Source organism: Heliangelus exortis, chromosome 12 (genome assembly GCF_036169615.1).
Source record: "Heliangelus exortis chromosome 12, bHelExo1.hap1, whole genome shotgun sequence".
NCBI lineage: Eukaryota > Metazoa > Chordata > Aves > Apodiformes > Trochilidae > Heliangelus > Heliangelus exortis.
In genome coordinates, this window is record NC_092433.1 from 1,501,856 (window position 1) to 1,519,113 (window position 17,258).

Below are 17,258 nucleotides of genomic sequence, written 5' to 3' on the forward strand. Positions count from 1 at the left end.
ACTAAAAAAAAAAAACCCTTTTCATTCTGGTAAGCCGGCAATTTGTGTGTTGTCAGGCCAGTGATTGTACACTTAACTGTATAATAAATGAACAAAAGTTTTTTCTCTGTTTAAAGATGTGCACTTGCTGGAAAGAAGCACATACTCTATATTGGTTCTGGATGGATTTTGGGGCTTTACTTATTGTAATAACAATAGCAAATCCCTCCTCCAGCCTCCTTCATTCTGGTTGATAAAAGAAAGGATATTATCACTGGCAACCTTACCAGCATTTCAAATACCTCGAGTTGAGTTAGTTTGAGTGGTAGGAGCTGATAAGCAGCACTGGAGATGTGCCAGTAAAAGATCTCCCCCCTCCTTTATTGTTTTTTCTTTTTTCTTCCTCCCTCCCCCCCATCTGCTGTACCAGTTTTATCTCTGCTAGATGAAGGCCTTCCTGCACAGATTGATTATCTTCATCCGTGGAGAGAAGCAGCCAAATCCATTAATTATTCCCATTTCCTTTGCCAGGGAAAGCAAGTGCAGTAGTCAGAAAAGCAATCTATTTTAAAATTTATTTTTAATAAATTCATCCATCATGTTATTTTAAGAGGTTATTTACTTAATGTTCCATTTATTTCTGACTGCCCTCTTTAATGTTAGCTGCTTCTAAAACATTAATCAAAATACACCCAGCACTCTTTAGTGGGTTTCATTCTTCCTTTATTGTGCACTTAAAACTGTTTTTGTGCTTGGAGCCCTGTGTTTGACATGACTGCACATTGCTGTGATCACACTGCCACACTGGTAGGGATATACTGACAGTCTGGCATTAGTAGATGAGGCTTTTTGATGGGAAGTAAGGCAACCTTTTAATATTGTATTTATTTATTTATTCTGAAATGGGAGTTATTCCTCAAGGTCAAGCATTACAGAGGTAAATCTGGTTGCTTGCTTTATTTATTTTAAATATGGAAGAAATAAATTAAGACCCGTTTTTTTTAAGCCATTCTATGATATTTTCCTTAGGAAAAAATGTTCATTTACTACTACCTCTTGATAAAGTTCTTTTTCCTAATATGTTTTGAAAAATATAAAATGCAGTACAATGTAACTTCACATTGTGAAATGGCTGAAGTGCTCAGGAGTGAAGCAAGGTTTATGTTTATTTCAAAGAGGGGAAAATGTGGCTATAATTGTAAGATGCTAATGTTGACCTTTTACTGACCCCTCTTCACAATCAAAATCAAAGCAAGCTTTGCAGCAACAGAATATGGTTCTTACACTGAGAACTTTTACCCTGCTGCCAACACAGGTGGAGGAGGTTGCAGAGATGTGCAGTTTATGTATGTATTCATCCAGCTGTACTATATATTTTTATAAATATGCATGCCATTCTTTCAGTAGGAAAAAGTAATTTTTTTCTGATACAGTATTTTTCCCCTAACAGATCTGTTTGATTTATTCTGTCATAATCATACTTATCTTTTGGAGGGCCTTGTTAAGCCAAAATACTGTTTATAATCTGTGTCTTGACAGATGACTGTGTGCAAACAGTGTACATGTAGTGTAGAAAGAAAGTAGTGGTAGAGGAATTAATCCCTTGTGTTGAATCTTGTTTTCCTTATTTAATTTAATAGTGCTCTTAGTCTTAAATAACGCTGAGACACACAATCAGTTTGGCCAACAGGAATTACCAGTGAGATTATCTGCTTCATGCTAATTTTTGTCAGCTCATCCCTATAAAACACAATGCATTTCCATTCCTTCTCCTGTAAAAAATCCTTCAGAGATCTGAAGGCAACAGCTGGCAGCCCTCCAGAAAGTACAGTGAAAGCTGAACATTAAATTCAGAATGTCAGTGTAGATCTTGCCAAAAACCAGGTTAGTGACTAGCAATAATGTTGCTGTTCTCCATCTCATCCTTGAGGATGTGTTCTGACCCATCCCCAGGCCCTGCAGTGAAGCTACCAAGAAGTTACAGCTTGAACAAAAATTGATGTGGAACTTGGCTCCAGGTGGTGTCCTGCAGCACTTTTGTTTGATTTCCCATTATTGAGTCTGGGAGAGATGAAGATAGTCCTAAAATACATGAGAAACTGGACCATGCCAGCAATTGCCAACGTGTGGCAGTATTTTTTTCTCATAATTAGAGGATGCATAGATTTTATTTTTTTTAATCTGCATTAGTTTTGAATCTTTCCTTTTAGAAGTTGCCATTATATAGCAGTTTTCACACTTTGCCATGCAAACTAGAGACAGAAATTATTCAAGGCCACACTCAGTCCTGTTGCAGAGAAAGCTGCTCTGAAATTAAGATCTCCAACCTCATAGAATCCTAGAATGGGCTGGGTTGGAAGGGACCTCAGAGCTCCTCAAGTCCAACCCTTGATCCACTCCCCCCGTGGTTCCCAGCCCATGGCACTGAGTGCCACATCCAGGCTCTTTGGAAATATCTCCAGGGATGGAGAATCCACCCCTTCCCTGGGCAGCCCATTCCAATGGCTGAGCACCCTCTCCCTAAAGAAATTCTTTCTAATGTCCAACCTAAACCTCCCCTGGCACAACTTGAGACCTCTTGTGCCCTCTTGTCTTGCTGAGAGTTGCCTGGGAAAAGAGCCCAACCCCCCCCTGGCTCCAACCTCCTTTCAGGGAGTTGGAGAGAGTGATGAGGTCTCCCCTGAGCCTCCTCTTCTCCAGCCTCAACACCCCCAGCTCCCTCAGCCCTTCCTCACAGGACTTGTGCTGGATCCCTTCACAGCCCAGTTGCCTCCTTTGGACCTGCTCCAGGACCTCGATATCCTTCAACCTCACAACATTCAGGTTTCCTGAGGGGGTATTATGTAGTGTTACAATCTGGTAGCTTTTTGGAGAACTAGATGCCAGGAGGGGCATGTGTGTGATGCAGATGTTGTTTTTCTGGTAGTGAAGAGTGGTTTACAGTGTCAGGTCAGGGTTATGTCCTCTAAGTGAACTAAACAGGAACCTGAACATGGTGCTGTGTGGTATTCAATGAGTATTTTTTGTAGGTTAGACTGAAATTTTTTTTTTTTTACTGCTGGCTGTCTTGAGGGAGTATTTTGAACATGTTTCTGCTTCTTTTGTTTGAGTGGCTGTTACACCCTGTACTGCCTTCTGTGTTCAGCAAAACAGGTGAGGAGGAACAGCTCAGTTCATTCTGCCTACACAGCCATTCATTTTAATTAAAATGCAGCCAGCTCACTTCTTTCTGTATGATTTGTATAAATGACTGACTTGAATCTGACCTCCTGGAGCGTGAAGGGGTTTCAGACTTCAGTGAAATGTTCTAACTTGCTGTCTTTCCTGGAGAGCATGGGGAGTGGGAACTGATGAACCATTTCCAGTGGAGAAACACCTGTTTGAGCTCAAACATAGGGCTGGGTGTCACAGGTCTCAGCTTCTCCTCTATTAAGCATAAAATAAAAATAATGGGAGATTTATAATAGTTACAAGGAGCTATCTGGCATGAAGACATCCATTTATTATACCTATTATAATTATAAGCCTGAACTTTGATATAATTTTAGCAAAACAGTTTCCTACCTGGGTTGTGTGGAGACTTGAAGCACATAATTTCTCAGTAGTTTTTCAGCTACTGCTTCCAGTGTGCAGCCCTCGTGGAGATATTTTATTGACAGATCCCATGGAGTGACCTTGAGGATAGGGGAGAAGGGCTGAAGGGCAGTGCCAGCTCTGCACAGGCTAAGGGAGGGGATTCAGTTTAATTGGCACATTGTGGAGACTGAGTAACAGGAGGGAAATAAATGCATTAAGCTGTTCTAAGAGTTAGGTTAAGTGGGATAACTTTCTTTATTCAAGGCTTTACAGGGGTAATTCAGAGAGCACAAGAAATGAACCTGGCTGCACTTACCTGACTTTCTCTTCTTGTGGGTCTGTGGTGCTGCTGTATGTACAGCTGCTGTGGGGAGAACTGTCTGATGGACGAGGTTCAGGTTCCTCTGTGTGTGAAACAGGGGCTGCTTGGAATCACCAAGGAGATGGGGGAAGCTTTTGAGAGCAACTGCTTCAAACAGATTGCATTTGTTTGCCCATGTGTGCTGCTGCCATATGCTGGGAACAAGTCTAATTGTGCAGGAATCTCTGCTTTTCAGTCAGAGAGGCTCGGTTTGTGCTTTTGTGTTCAAATAATTTACTACAGCTTAGCAGATACTTAGAAGAACTATTTGCTAAGTAGTTGTTCCTACCACTCTGTGGACTGTACAGCCATGGGAACCCAGAGAGAAGGTGAGCCCCTGTTTGCACCTCTGCCATCACTGACAATTTCAAAGTTGAAAAGACAAGAATATGGGAACATTGTCACCTAAGGTTTTAAATGACTTTAAATGCTACAGAATGTTTCTACCTGACTTCCTTTAGATTGTGAATTGAAGAGGAACCTGTGGTTGTTGTACAGCACTGCCTGTGGTACAGTATTTATTTCTGGTACTTGCTGTGGTAGGTGAACATGGAGAATATTTTGGTGAAATTTAAGTATGTGGAACTGAAAGCATTTTTCAAATATAATTTGAGTTTTTAATCAGAAATAGATGAATGTTTTTCTACATCCCTCTCTCTTTTTTTTTTTTTTTTTTTTTGTTTAATCAGGTAGGGATTAGAGATATCTAAAGTGATGGATTAATTTGTGTTGATTTTTTTAGCTGTAACTCCTCTCAGAGTACTTCAGATTCAATGAGACATAAATAATATTTAAAGTGGTATAGAGGAATGTCACTTTTGTGAACATTTTGATTTTTCTCTGGGTTTGTCCTTTTTGCCTGGAAGCTGATTGACCACTTCCAGTCTGCAGAATCTGCCTTGTTGAGCGTTCTTCACTTCATCTTCCTGACCTAATTGCATACATAATTCTATATCAATTAAGAACTTCTAAAAGAAATTGTTGCAAAATGCACCACATCAAATAAACTTGTCTTCAACAACCTTTTTTTAAAATTTATGACAGACATGTAGATACAGTGGTGATGAATGTTAACCACAAAGTACACACAGAGATGCTGTCCTGAAGGGTTTTCTGGCACTGTTCTCTGCTACATTTTCTTTCCAGTGTTTCTGGAGATTTTAAATTTTATTTTGTTTTTGTGGAGCAGCACTGAGGGCTGACTTGCAATTACTGTGTATTGGTTGGAGTAAGCTTGGTGTTAGCTGGAATACTGAGGGAAGTATTACCTGACACCTTGGGCTTGACAGAATGAGCAATGGGAGGGTTACAGGTGTTGGTGGTGATTTGTCTTTTGGGAACAATAAAGAATGATGCTGACAAGGACATGATTTTTATATCTTTGCCTGTGTTTCCAGTTACACTGAAAAAAAAAAAGCTAGCCGTTTTTTTTTTTTTTTTTTTTTTTTTTTTTCCCTTCCACCTGGAGTATGCTGTAGGGTTTAATTTGTTTAATGTGTGCTTAGTTCAGTAATTCTGAAAACCTCATCTTGTGAGGATCTGGAGGATGCCAACCATTTTAGTCCTTGAGATAGTGCTGAAGATAATGTGTATGGAATTCTTTTACTGGGGTTCATTAAAGTAACCTATTTGGGGTTTTTTTTCCTGGGGTTGTGAAAAATCTATCATTTACCTAATTTCAGTGTTTGGCATTGTGTTTGGCTAAGATTTCTTCAGTACTGCCTTTTCTTTTTGTCCACTAGCAGTTTTTCTAAGCAAAATGTGGTAAAATGCCTATAATCTTCCTTTACACTTCCTTTCCAAGTAGTTATTCTAGTACTTACACCATTTGGGATTTTATAACCTAAACTCAGCCAGTGGTAGGATTGCCTGGGGATGTTACAGGTGGTCTTATTCAAACAATGAAGAGATAACAGGAAACCTTTCTACTTTGAGTTTCTCTTGTTTCAGTATTTATCTTCAAGGAATGAATTCATGGGAAGTCACCACGTGCACCTTTGAAAGAGAACATGGAAAATGGTTAATTTGGGTAGGATTATCCAAAACCTGACCACTTGATATGTAATTAATTTGGAGGATAATTGGAATGATGACTCTCTTAAAAAATTAAATACATTTCAGCTGTCAAGCCTAGTCATAAAATGATACCAGTGATAATTTTGGGTTAACAGGTTCACTTAAATATGTTCTCTGTTGCTGTACTGACCATAGGGATTTACTCTTGGATTAAATCAGAAACAAGCCAGATATTTTTTCCCACAAGTTCTAACTCTGTGCATGATACATTGCCATGGACCTTTACATACTAATAAACTTTATGATATATTATGTAAAGCACCAGGTTACTTGCAGATGGTGTTTAACAGCTTGTGACAGTTCCTGCTCTCTTGTGTATTCAGTCTCTACAAATTTGTTTGTTACACATGAGATTGCCAGGTTTTGGGTTTTTTAAGGCACTACAGTATCTCACTCCTCTATTACATACTTAAATTAATTCTAAATGAGAAGAGTAATATTATCAAAGATCTTTTTCTTCCCTCATGAGTACTGTAGAGGCCAGCAAAAGATGCTTAGTGGGAAAAAGAAGCTATAAGAATATTTTCATTTATGTTATTATTACAGCTATAAAAAGCTGAATTATGAAAACTGTGATAAAGCTAAAGAAGTTATTATTAAATAGGCTAGTTTTTCGTTCCTTGGAATGGCTTTAATGAAGTTAAATTTGCATATTAATGCAGTCAGTCATTAGTAAAACAAGTCTTATCAAGAAGCAGGAAGGCTTGTCTAGATATGCTTGTTACTCTTTTGTTTCATAAAGCTGATAAAATAAGTATTTAAAACAAGATTATTTCTGGAAGTTAGAACTTTGCTACTCTTTCACTTTCCTAAAAGGAAACCAGTGCTTGATCCACACAATTTTTTCCTACTTAAATTCCATACCATGTTTTGTGTTTTTCTTTGATGCCAGGTACTGATTTCCTGAGGAGATTTACACATTACTGTAACTACTGCAGTTGATTAAGTAATTGTCATTGGTTCCTTTTGTGGTATGAGAAAAGCATCACTTAATTGAAACTAATTTAGTTGTAGGCTTCTCCTCCCTCCACTGAGTCTAAACATGCTGGCTCCAAAACCTGTGTGAAGGAATGTATTTGTATGCTGCTTTTTTTTGTTGTTGCTTTTTTGTTGTTTTGGGGGGGATTTTTTGGTTTTTTTTTTGTTTTGTTTTGTTTTTTGTTTGTTTGTTTTAGATTGTTTGTTTGTTTGTTTTTTTCTCTTGGATGTATATGGTGGAAAACTTTTTGTTCCTTGAGACTCTTTTCAGGTTGTCATTTAGTCCCTTGTTTTTATAGGATCTGTTTCCCTTCACAAGCTCAAGTCACATCTAGGCCATGCTGAGACATACAGAGCATGTTTTTTGTTGGAAAATCTTTGGAATTAGATGGTGTTTGATCTGAAATATTTCAGGGTAAAACGCTAACCATGTTTTATCAGAAAAATCATGAATCTAGAGGTTTTTTCCCAGCCTTGTGGTGAGGATTAAACTTAGAGGATTTCAATTGTGACAGCCTGGTTTTGCTGACAGTAATTTTAATTGTACTTTTTCTTCCTTCATCACCAATGAAATTTAAAAGGGCTTTGCTACATTTGGTTGATATCCTTCTGCTTCACAACTTGTCCTTTCAAAGGGTCAAGTATTTATTTGTGTTACATTTGACTGTAGGTCAGGCTTTGTGTAATTTGTATTTGTATATCATTTGTACCTGCTTCTTGGCTGTCAGTGTGTGTAATCTGATCTGTGGCTTTCCCTTGCTCTTGCTTTACCCTTTAATTTGCAGATCATTTGCTGTCATTCTGTTTGTTTCAATGGGATGTGAAGAAATGGCCAAAATCAGGACTGCAGACTGTGGGATATTTGTGCCCTATGTATGCAGTACTGTAAAGAAGAAAACTGGAATCCAGTCTGAACTTGGGCAGTTAATGAGAAGAAAATGTTTACTTTGTAAGAAAACATTAGTTTTTAGCTTTATATTCATCAGGGTTTTTTTTTAAGATTTTACCTGTTAACAATTGTCACTTTGTGTCTCTGATTTTTGCAGTGTTACTGTGAGCTGAGAGGTGGTTTTTGAAGTCAGGTTTCACCTGTGGTTTAAACATCTGACCTAATAATGCAGCTTGGACTCCTTAACTTGGTTTCTTCTGGACACCTATGTCTGGATTTTTGGGAGGAGAATTTAGGAAAATTTTGAGTGCTTATGTCAAAATTAGGTTTTGAGCCTTCAGTTTTTTCTCACTGGTGTTTTACTTACTAAATGAATGAAGGTGTAAATGGGTGCCTCTCCTTGGACATCAGCTCCTGTATTTAGCCACTGAAGGTGTGGTTTTTCTTTTTTTTTTTTTTTTTTTTTGTTTTTCCATCCAATAAGTGTAATTGTTAGAATCACAATCCTACAGATTTTCACCAAAGATGACTGTGAAGCTTCTTTGTCAGCCTCAGTCTTCTTGATGTCAGCTTAATTTATTTTGGTCCCTGCTTCCTTACACTGAAACATTTCTCTCTAACATTCCAGTGGATGAGTGTTAAAAGTGAAGGCCCAGATGTTGAGGTGCCCATTTTAACTGTAAGACCTGTTGCTTCTCTGCTATATTTCTCTTTTTTTGCCCATTTTTGACAATCTATCTCATTATTTGGGACAAGAATGTAAACCTATATTTTATGTATAAACTGCATGCAAAACCATGCTCCTGCATGAGAACCATACAAAGTGGGACCATTTTGGACACACTATGGGGGTGTCATCTTTATTTAAATTTCAAGGCCAGAAAAAAGCATTCCTGTCACTACCAAGGCTTGGGGTGCTGAGGATTGCAGGTGAAGCAGTTCATGCATTCACAGACCTTGCAGGGGTGGTGGAAGGATGGCATATTCTTCATTGGTATTTCCACCCCTTCTACCTGTCTTCACTGTTGGGTTTCAGCACCTGTGATGCTGAAAAGGAAATGGGATGATTGTAGTTCCTGCTGTGAAGCTGTGGAGAAAAGATCAAGTATAGTTTGCAGTAAATAATGTATATATGAATTAATGTAACCATGTATGCAGTAGATAATTAGATGATGTAGTTGTTACTAATGTCACCTGCTTAACTAATACAGTCTTGCCCTTTGGAGTTAGACTTACTAGAGTAATCCCTCTTCCTAGATTTGTGTATGGTGACTATTCTTTGGCTTTCCATTTCCAGCTTTTGTAGTGTCACAGAACAGCACCATGGCTTTTTCCACTGAATTTTCACTTAGGACCCCAGCCAGACTCTGTTATTAATGCAGAATATTACTTTCTCACCTGCTGTGCAGACTGGACCACAGGTATTTGGAGTACGTGTGCTCAGCTTCAGCTGCCAGGACATCTGTATGTAGTTTATGGTTGTGTGTTTATTATGGTTATGTGTATGGATAAATCTTTTAATGAATTAAAACCAAAAGTCATTATTTGCCCCACACCATCATCTTTACCAGAGTGCATTTTGTGCTCTCTTTTCCAGAATACAAAGCTTAAGCAAATGTTTTTTCTCAGCAACAGACTCCTGCCAGGTATTGGCTTAAAACCAGCTCCTCTCTCCAGCCAGACAAAACCAGAATAGACATATATTTATGGGGATGGTTTGGTAGCTGCTGTGATGATGTAGACCTTGAATTCATCCACAGATCATTTATTTCTATATCCTAGAGAAACACTGCATCTTTTTGAACCTGTTTACATCAGGAGCAACTTAATTTACTTATAATACTGAGTGAGACTCTGAGTCCAAATTTTCAATTACTTTCTTTAAAAAGTCTGCTAAAGTTGGCCATCACTTTTTACTGTATAAAGAATGAATTAGTAATGCACAGAAGTTTGAAGGCATTCTGTTCTGTGCAACTTCTAAACAAAAGACAAGGTATGATTTTGGGTTTTTTTTAATACTAATTTTTTATTTTTAACTTGCAAATTGTAAGAATCTCTGCATTTGTGGTGGTGTGGTGTTTTCACTGTATGTAAACTGAAAATAGTTCAGTGAATAGCTTAGTGGATATTCAAAACCTCTAAGGACAATTAGGGTCCAAAACTTGACAGAAGTAATAAATCCTGTTGCTTTTAATAAATTTTCCTTGCTACATAGGGACCAAAGCATGGAAAATCCACTTCGACACTGGAATTGAATTACAATCCTTTGGAACTAAATTAATTTCTAAGAGGAGATTTCTGTCTGAGATAGGAGGTGCTTTGTATATGATATGAATTGAGGAGATAACACTGCACTGCCTTTTATAGATGTTTTTGCCTTGGGGCTGACTGATAATTTAAAAATAATGGTTTGAACTGTCTGGTTTTTGTGAATACAGATGGAATTCTGGAGTCATAGTGACAGTTGTTGCTGTCTTTCCCCTGGGAATCAGAGACTCCAGTCTTTCATTGGGAGGATCTGAGAGAGTCAAGAAAGCTGAAATACATGAAAAGTATTCCATAGCAGGTAGAAATGATTTGTAGCCAGCCTACAAGTGGTTGTGGGCTGTAAAGGACGTGGTTATTTATCCCAGATTAAAAATTGTTTGAAGTGTCAAACATGGCTTAAAGAGCTACACTGGTATCCCACTGCTGGGAAAGCTGAGATGGTCCTGGCAGATCTACTTTGAGATGCTTTTGTAAACAAATGAACTGCACTGTAGTCCTGCTCTTTCCTGACATTTCTGTATCTTGGGCTGTTTGTCTGAGCACAGAGTAAGGTCTGTGTTGTTAAAAGGTCTGTAAATACCATCTGCGTTATTTTAAATAGTTTTAAATTTTTAATATTTTAAAATTTTGTTGTTTGTTTTTTTTTTTAAATAGGAAATAGTGATATGAGCAGGTGAACAGAGACAATTAATTGCTCTGACACAACTCTAATAAAAGAGTTACAGACTTCCCTGAACTTCGACAGCACTAACTTGATCAATTTGGATAACTATGTCCTTGTGTTTTCAGCTTGTAAGTAGGTCAGGAAAAATAAATTCTCTGTTGCTGTTGGCCATTGATAGCCTGTGTGAATGATGACATTTCTGTCTTGTTCCTGTAAGATACTTCTAAAAAAAACTAAGTGTGTGTGCCTTTCACATAAGTCACTGGCATCCTTTTGCTGTGGAGTTCATGGGGAATTACTGCAGAACAGGGTCATAAGCAAAGGAAATTGTGTGTCTGTCAGCCTGCTGAAAGAAGAAACTAGGGTTTTGTATAGTTAATAACAGTGTAAATAGCTGGAGCTTCATGTTTGCTAAAAGACAAAGTTAACATATTAGAGACAGTTAACTGACAGTGTCTTGTTCTGAGCTAAATAGTCATTTTCTTCAAAATGAGGTTCAACAGTTTTGGTTCTCTACAAGCTGTGAGTTGATTTAAGAAAGCTGCTCTCCAGTTAAAATGAGTGGAGATGATAATTTGACCACTGTCTGGTCAAAGCAGAATGATTACTATCTTTAGGCTTAAAAGGAGTTGTCTCTTTCTCCTAATGAGCAAGAGGAAACAACAGAGGTTTTAGAGCAAGCTGAAGACATGTAGTATCTCCTGGGTTTCTTTGTTTTTTTTTCCTTAGCCTATCCACAAGAAATGATCTGTGATCAGATCCTTTATGTAATTCCAAAAGAGTAGTGCAGGCCTGAAGATGAGAACATGCTAGAAAATACTTAGGTTATTTAAATGAATTCAACTTGGTTAGGCCCAGTGAAAATACTTTCTTTGCTATTTAAGGAATTCTTTGATGTAGTGTATGATTTACTGCCACTTGACATGGGGAATTTGTTAAAAGGAGAAACTCCCAGAGCACTGGATGGCATGTGTGGGTGGGAAGCAATATTGCTTTTCTTCGTAGGAGGGTAAAGATGGTTTAACTGGGTGTTTGGAAAGATGCCAGAATAGGATTTCTAAGAAAAAAAAGTTTGACAGTACATTGAGGATGGGTTTCATCCAATAGTTACCAGGTTTTGTTGCTAACCCACGTACTTTATGGCTTTGAAAGGCTAACTGGAATACCTGAGGAGGGGAAACATAGAAACATGGCTTCAGTAGAAGAAAAAGAATAAGAAAAATCTGACTTAAGTGAAGTGACTGCAAAAAAAGTTCAGTGTTTTCAAGGAACAGCCAATTTAGAAGAAGAGTCAGAGTTATCAGTTATTCACTGTCTAGTTGGAATGGATCACTCAAGAATGTGCCTGATTCTTCTGTGTAATTGTTTTTATTAGCAGTTTGATGCTGGAATATAAAAACATGGAAAACTTGGAGTGCTTCCAGGGTTGATGGGGATATAGGACAGTACTGGAATTAAGGTTGGTGTTTACAAGTAGGTGCAATTAATCAACAACTTTGAAAAGCAAGTAAAAAAGGAAACAGACAAATTACTAATAATCAGAAGTGCAAGCCTTAAATAAGAGAACTTGTCTTGTTGGTTTGTAGGTGAAGGTGGGGATTAGGGTAGGGTGTAGTCCACAGCATTGTGTCTTACAGAATTTTAATTTGGGATGTCTGGAAGTTCTCATTTGTAGTATGCACCATCTCTGAGCTCACCCTCAGAGTTTGTGAAGGTCACTTAGCTGGCTGCTGATTTTGGGCACTGCTCTTGAGCAAAATAGGAGAGAAGGCAAAGCAAAGCACAAATTGTGCAGAGTACAGTGGGTGAGAGAAGAATAAAATGTTTGTGGAAGGTGATCTGTGGGGAGAAAAGGAAAACCCTTAAGGAACTGGAGAGGGAAACTAAGAGCTGGCAGCATGATGCTTTAAATACAAGGTTTCTGCAAAGAAGTTGGTGATCAGTTGTTCCTGGTATCTGAGCAGAATGTCACAAAAAGTCACCATCAGATGAGTTTGTGAGAAAGATGTAAATGGGGTAGTGGTGGGGGGAGAGCTGAACTACACATGAAAAATTGAAGCACTGGAGTGGGAGGTATGTGGAGGCTGTGTGAAGGATTGTAAATGGGACTGGAGGCACATTGTCAGGCACACTTTTGAAGTCAGCTATATTCTGCTGAAGCTGTGGGAAAGGACTCTGAGGTTCCTTCCAGGCTGTTTTTGTCAGGTAAGCAAGCAATCCTTGCTTCACCCTTCCTCTGTGGCCCCTTTAGCTCACAAGGTCTTAGTGAAGGTAATATTCCCTAGTAAAGAGTAACCATCTCAACAGTATGATCAGTGCTGTCCCTCCTCATAATGTCTTTGCATGGGCAAAATAGGAAAATCTTGGGCATGCTCTAAGTTTTAGGCACTGGTATCTAGAATGTTCCTTGCAGCTCTATAAAGTTCTGTGGCATCCAGTAATTACTGATTTATTTTCAAAACTAAAAGTGAGCAAATAGAATGAGACAGCTTATGCAGAAGAAGTTGTTTTAGGTGCTGAGTCTCCCCTGCAGTAGTCCTTTTGTTGAATGCATTGATAGCTCAGAGGATTGAATGCTGATAGAATCTTAGGTTTAAATTTTTTCCAGGTAGCAGAATGACCAAAGGTAGCTCTGCCACTTTTCTCAGATCTTCAGAACTTGGGATTTAAGCACTAAGTAACATTCAGACCCCTTCTGTCATCTGCAAACTTAATAACTTCACTTGACTTTGTGATATATAGTTTAAAAATGTGTATTTTTGAAGTCCTAATTGTTTGAAGCTGAGAAAAGATTTATGGTATCTGTTGGGGGAAGGGGAAGAGTATAATTATGTACCATTTAGCAGAACCAAGAAACTTTGCACAGCATCAAAGCAAACTGCAGTGCATTTTAGTAATGAAAATTAGTTTTAGTAATGAAAATGCTTATATACCTTTTCAAAGAAAAGTAAGCTGAATTATTTTTAGTGTAAGTCTGTTCTTTTCAACTAGGTCTGCTAGCAGTTTCGATTATCTTTGGCTCAACACATTTCACATGGTGCTCTCCCCCATGTGAACTAGCAAAGTAATTTTTTTCTGCTGCTTATTTCAGAAAGCCACACAGTTCTGCTTGTGATCTGAACATTTATTATTTAATTTGTTCAGGAATGTTTAATCTAAATAAATATGCCATTCTTTCCATTAGCCTATGGTCATATATTTGTATGATCTCTGTTTAAGCAGCTGCTTAAATTACTGCTTGCTGCAATACACTAAGAATGTCAAACAAAAATTAATTAGACAGCTTAACAACCCAAAGTAAACTATTTATTTCGAGTTAGCCTTATGTTTACTACTTTCACATTTAAAATCTCTCATGTGACTGGGACTTGGCCTTTTGCCTCTGCACGTTATGCTTTAGGACAAAGTGAAAAAGCTGTTTTCAGAGTGCTTGTTACATTAAGCATAATCCCAATTGTGTGCTTAATCTAAAGCAAAAGCATTTATGAAGAAAATAGCAGAAGAATGAGAGAGCAAACTTGTCACTGGTATTTTGACTTTCAGTTTGCACTGGTGGATAAAGGCAATGTTTGGTAAAATGCTAACAAATGCAAATTCTTCTTTTGTGCTTAACAAATTATGTTAAAGGTATATCTACTAATTTGAAGAAAATGTAGTAATTCTTTGGAAATGCAGACTTCATGGTAGCAGGGTATGCAGAGGTTTCCCCTGAGATGCATTGTAATTCCAGCAGTATCTTTGCATTCCTGACAAGTTGTAGGACTTGGACTTGCACAGCAATGTGTGAACTGCCTGCTGGCCATTTACTCCTTTTGTGGTAACTGAAATAGTTCACAGAAAGATTCGTTCAGCACATCCTGGCAGACAATGGTTTCTCAGGTTGTTTGCTTGACCTTAATCCATTGAGAAGGGTCAAGAGTGAGGAGGACTCAATTTCAGCTATATTTAAAGTGTTTTAGATGATTCAGTGCTAAGAGTTAAGAGTTCAACCTATAAAAATAACATGCTACCTTTCCTTTTCAGTAGTTAAAAAAAGTTACTTCTCTGTTTGCAGAGTCCTCTTGTCCCTTGGAATTCTCTGAAGCAACACTCAAACATTTTAAATTTACAGTTTTTGTGGTGATTTTTGTTTGGTTTTTTTTTGTCCATTTGGAATTCTCGGAGCTTTCCAAAGGCCGGAGCTAAGAGAGACCTTTGTGTAATAATTTTGGAATGTAATACTTGAAACTATTACTTACCAGGTAACACAGCAACAACAAAAATGTGTTCAAATGGGAATTGCAGAGCATTTCAGAGGTACTTAAATGTGTCTAATGTCAGTGGGTAGCAGATTGAGAGCAGCCAAGAATCAGGCAAAGGCAGCAATTCCCAAAGGGGAAAGCAAATCCTTGGAATGCTCCTGGGTGCTGATGCTGCCTCCAGACTCCCCTTTCTGGAGAGACCTCTTCAGTGAATTCATGCTCAGGACACAGAATACTATGAAGTTTTGTAAAATCCTTTGTAGATCATGTTTTTAAATAGTGTTTTTGATGTTTGGGTGCTTTTCTTCCATCTTATCATTTAAGATGTACGGTGGGTTCAAGGAATAAATGCTTTCCATATATTTCCATATAACATCACCCCTGTTATATAGAAATATGAAAATATTTTTGGCTAACTTTGGAGTCTGGCAGAGTGTATCTTCCCCAGTAATAATGAAGTTAGGATATGGGATCTATAAGGCTAAATTAAGTATTGTGATGTGTTCACCATGTAGATTAACACCTATATCTTAGTGTCACATTCCTCCTAAAAAGATTGTTAGAAATAAATTGCTGAGAACCTTGAGGGAGGAGGGAAACAAAAATAGTTAATAAACAGTCCTGGATCATGTATCTAGTAAGCAAATGTATAGTGGTTTTAAAGTTACTATTCATAAATATAATTTTAAATAATAAAAAACCCTGTATGGCTTTACCATCTACTTTCTTCTGTGGGAAGAAGGATGCTTTTTTAAAGGTATTTTTTGATACAAGACAGACTTGGGCAGTGCATATTTGTTTTCATAGTGTCCTGTTCCATTCTGTGTAAAAGATGAACATTCTGATGCCCAGCTCACAGGGATTAGAATTTATGGTACCTTTGGTTTTTACCTCACTGAAATGCCACTTCAAGAATGGTACAAGTTATCTATTCTGTCAAAAATCTTTATAAATGTATGTTACTGTTTCTTAACTATCATATTTATTAGGAACAGCATGTGTTGATAAAACATAGGGCTGTGGATGTCTGTTGTCAGCATCATTCAAAGATAATGTTCTCTAGCACTCACTGTCCTGTAATGTTGGTCATTTTGACTTAGCTTAATTGGTCTACAAATCACATGGTCTTAAAAACACCCTATTTCAATGAAAACAAATAATAGCAGGAACAGCCAGTCTTGATATTCCTCCTGAAAATTTTCTCATCTTTTTTTAATAATTAAAAACTTTGCTTTCAGATAACTACTGACAAACATTGCAGTTATTCTCTGTGTGCTGCACTGAGTTTTTTTATTTATCAGAGGACTAAGGTAGGTGTGACTTCCCCAGATAGAACAGGAAGCTGAGCAAAGTTTCTTTTAAAATTGTTTCATGCAGTAGGCAAATGAATCACTATTGGAGGGGTGCACCTTATACTTCGATTTATTTTTAAACTTAAGGTTTTTGAGAAGGTGCCAGTGTATGCAAGAAGTCTTTTTCCAAAGTCTGAAGTCTCAAACCATTATTTTCTTTGTTGCAATAATTTCTGTCAGAAAGTTGAAGGAAGCCTGGTTTCACTATTGAGGCATTTGGTGCCAGGGAACTTCACATTTTAGGAATCATAGAATCCTAGAATCCTAGGGGTTGGAAGGGACCTGGAAAGATCATCTAGTCCAACCCCCCCTGCCAGAGCAGGGCCCCCTAGAGTACATCCCCTAGGAACGTGTCCAGGTGGGTTTTGAATGTCTCCAGTGAAGGAGACTCCACAACCCCCCTGGGCAGCCTGTTCCAGGGCTCTGTCACCCTTACAGTAAAAAATTTTTTTCTGATATTCAACTTGAACCTCCTATGCTCCAATTTACACCCATTACCCCTTGTCCTATCACTGGTCACCACTGAGAAAAGCCTAACTCCATCTCCCTGACACTCACCCCTTACATATTTGAAAACATTGATGAGGTCACCTCTCAGTCTCCTTTTCTCCAAACTAAAGAGCCCCAGCTCCCTCAGCCTTTCCTCATAAGGGAGATGTTCCACTCCCTTAATCATCTCAGTAGCTCTGCACTGGACTCTTTCAAGCACTTCCCTGTCCTTCTTGAACTGAGGGGCCCAGAACTGGACACAATACTCCAGGTGTGGCCTCACCAATGCAGAATAGAGGGGGAGGAGAACCTCTCTTGACCTACTAACCACCCCCTTTCTAATGCACCCCAGGATGCCATTGGCCTTCTTGGCCACAAGGGCACA

At 38.2% G+C, this 17,258-nt stretch overlaps 1 protein-coding gene across 5 annotated transcripts in view; it reads left to right on the forward strand.

Moving 5' to 3' along the window:
• The window catches only part of ATP2B2 (ATPase plasma membrane Ca2+ transporting 2), a 408,804-nt gene that overhangs the window by 53,446 nt on the left and 338,100 nt on the right, over positions 1 to 17,258 (forward strand). The gene's annotated exons all lie outside the window — the stretch shown is intronic.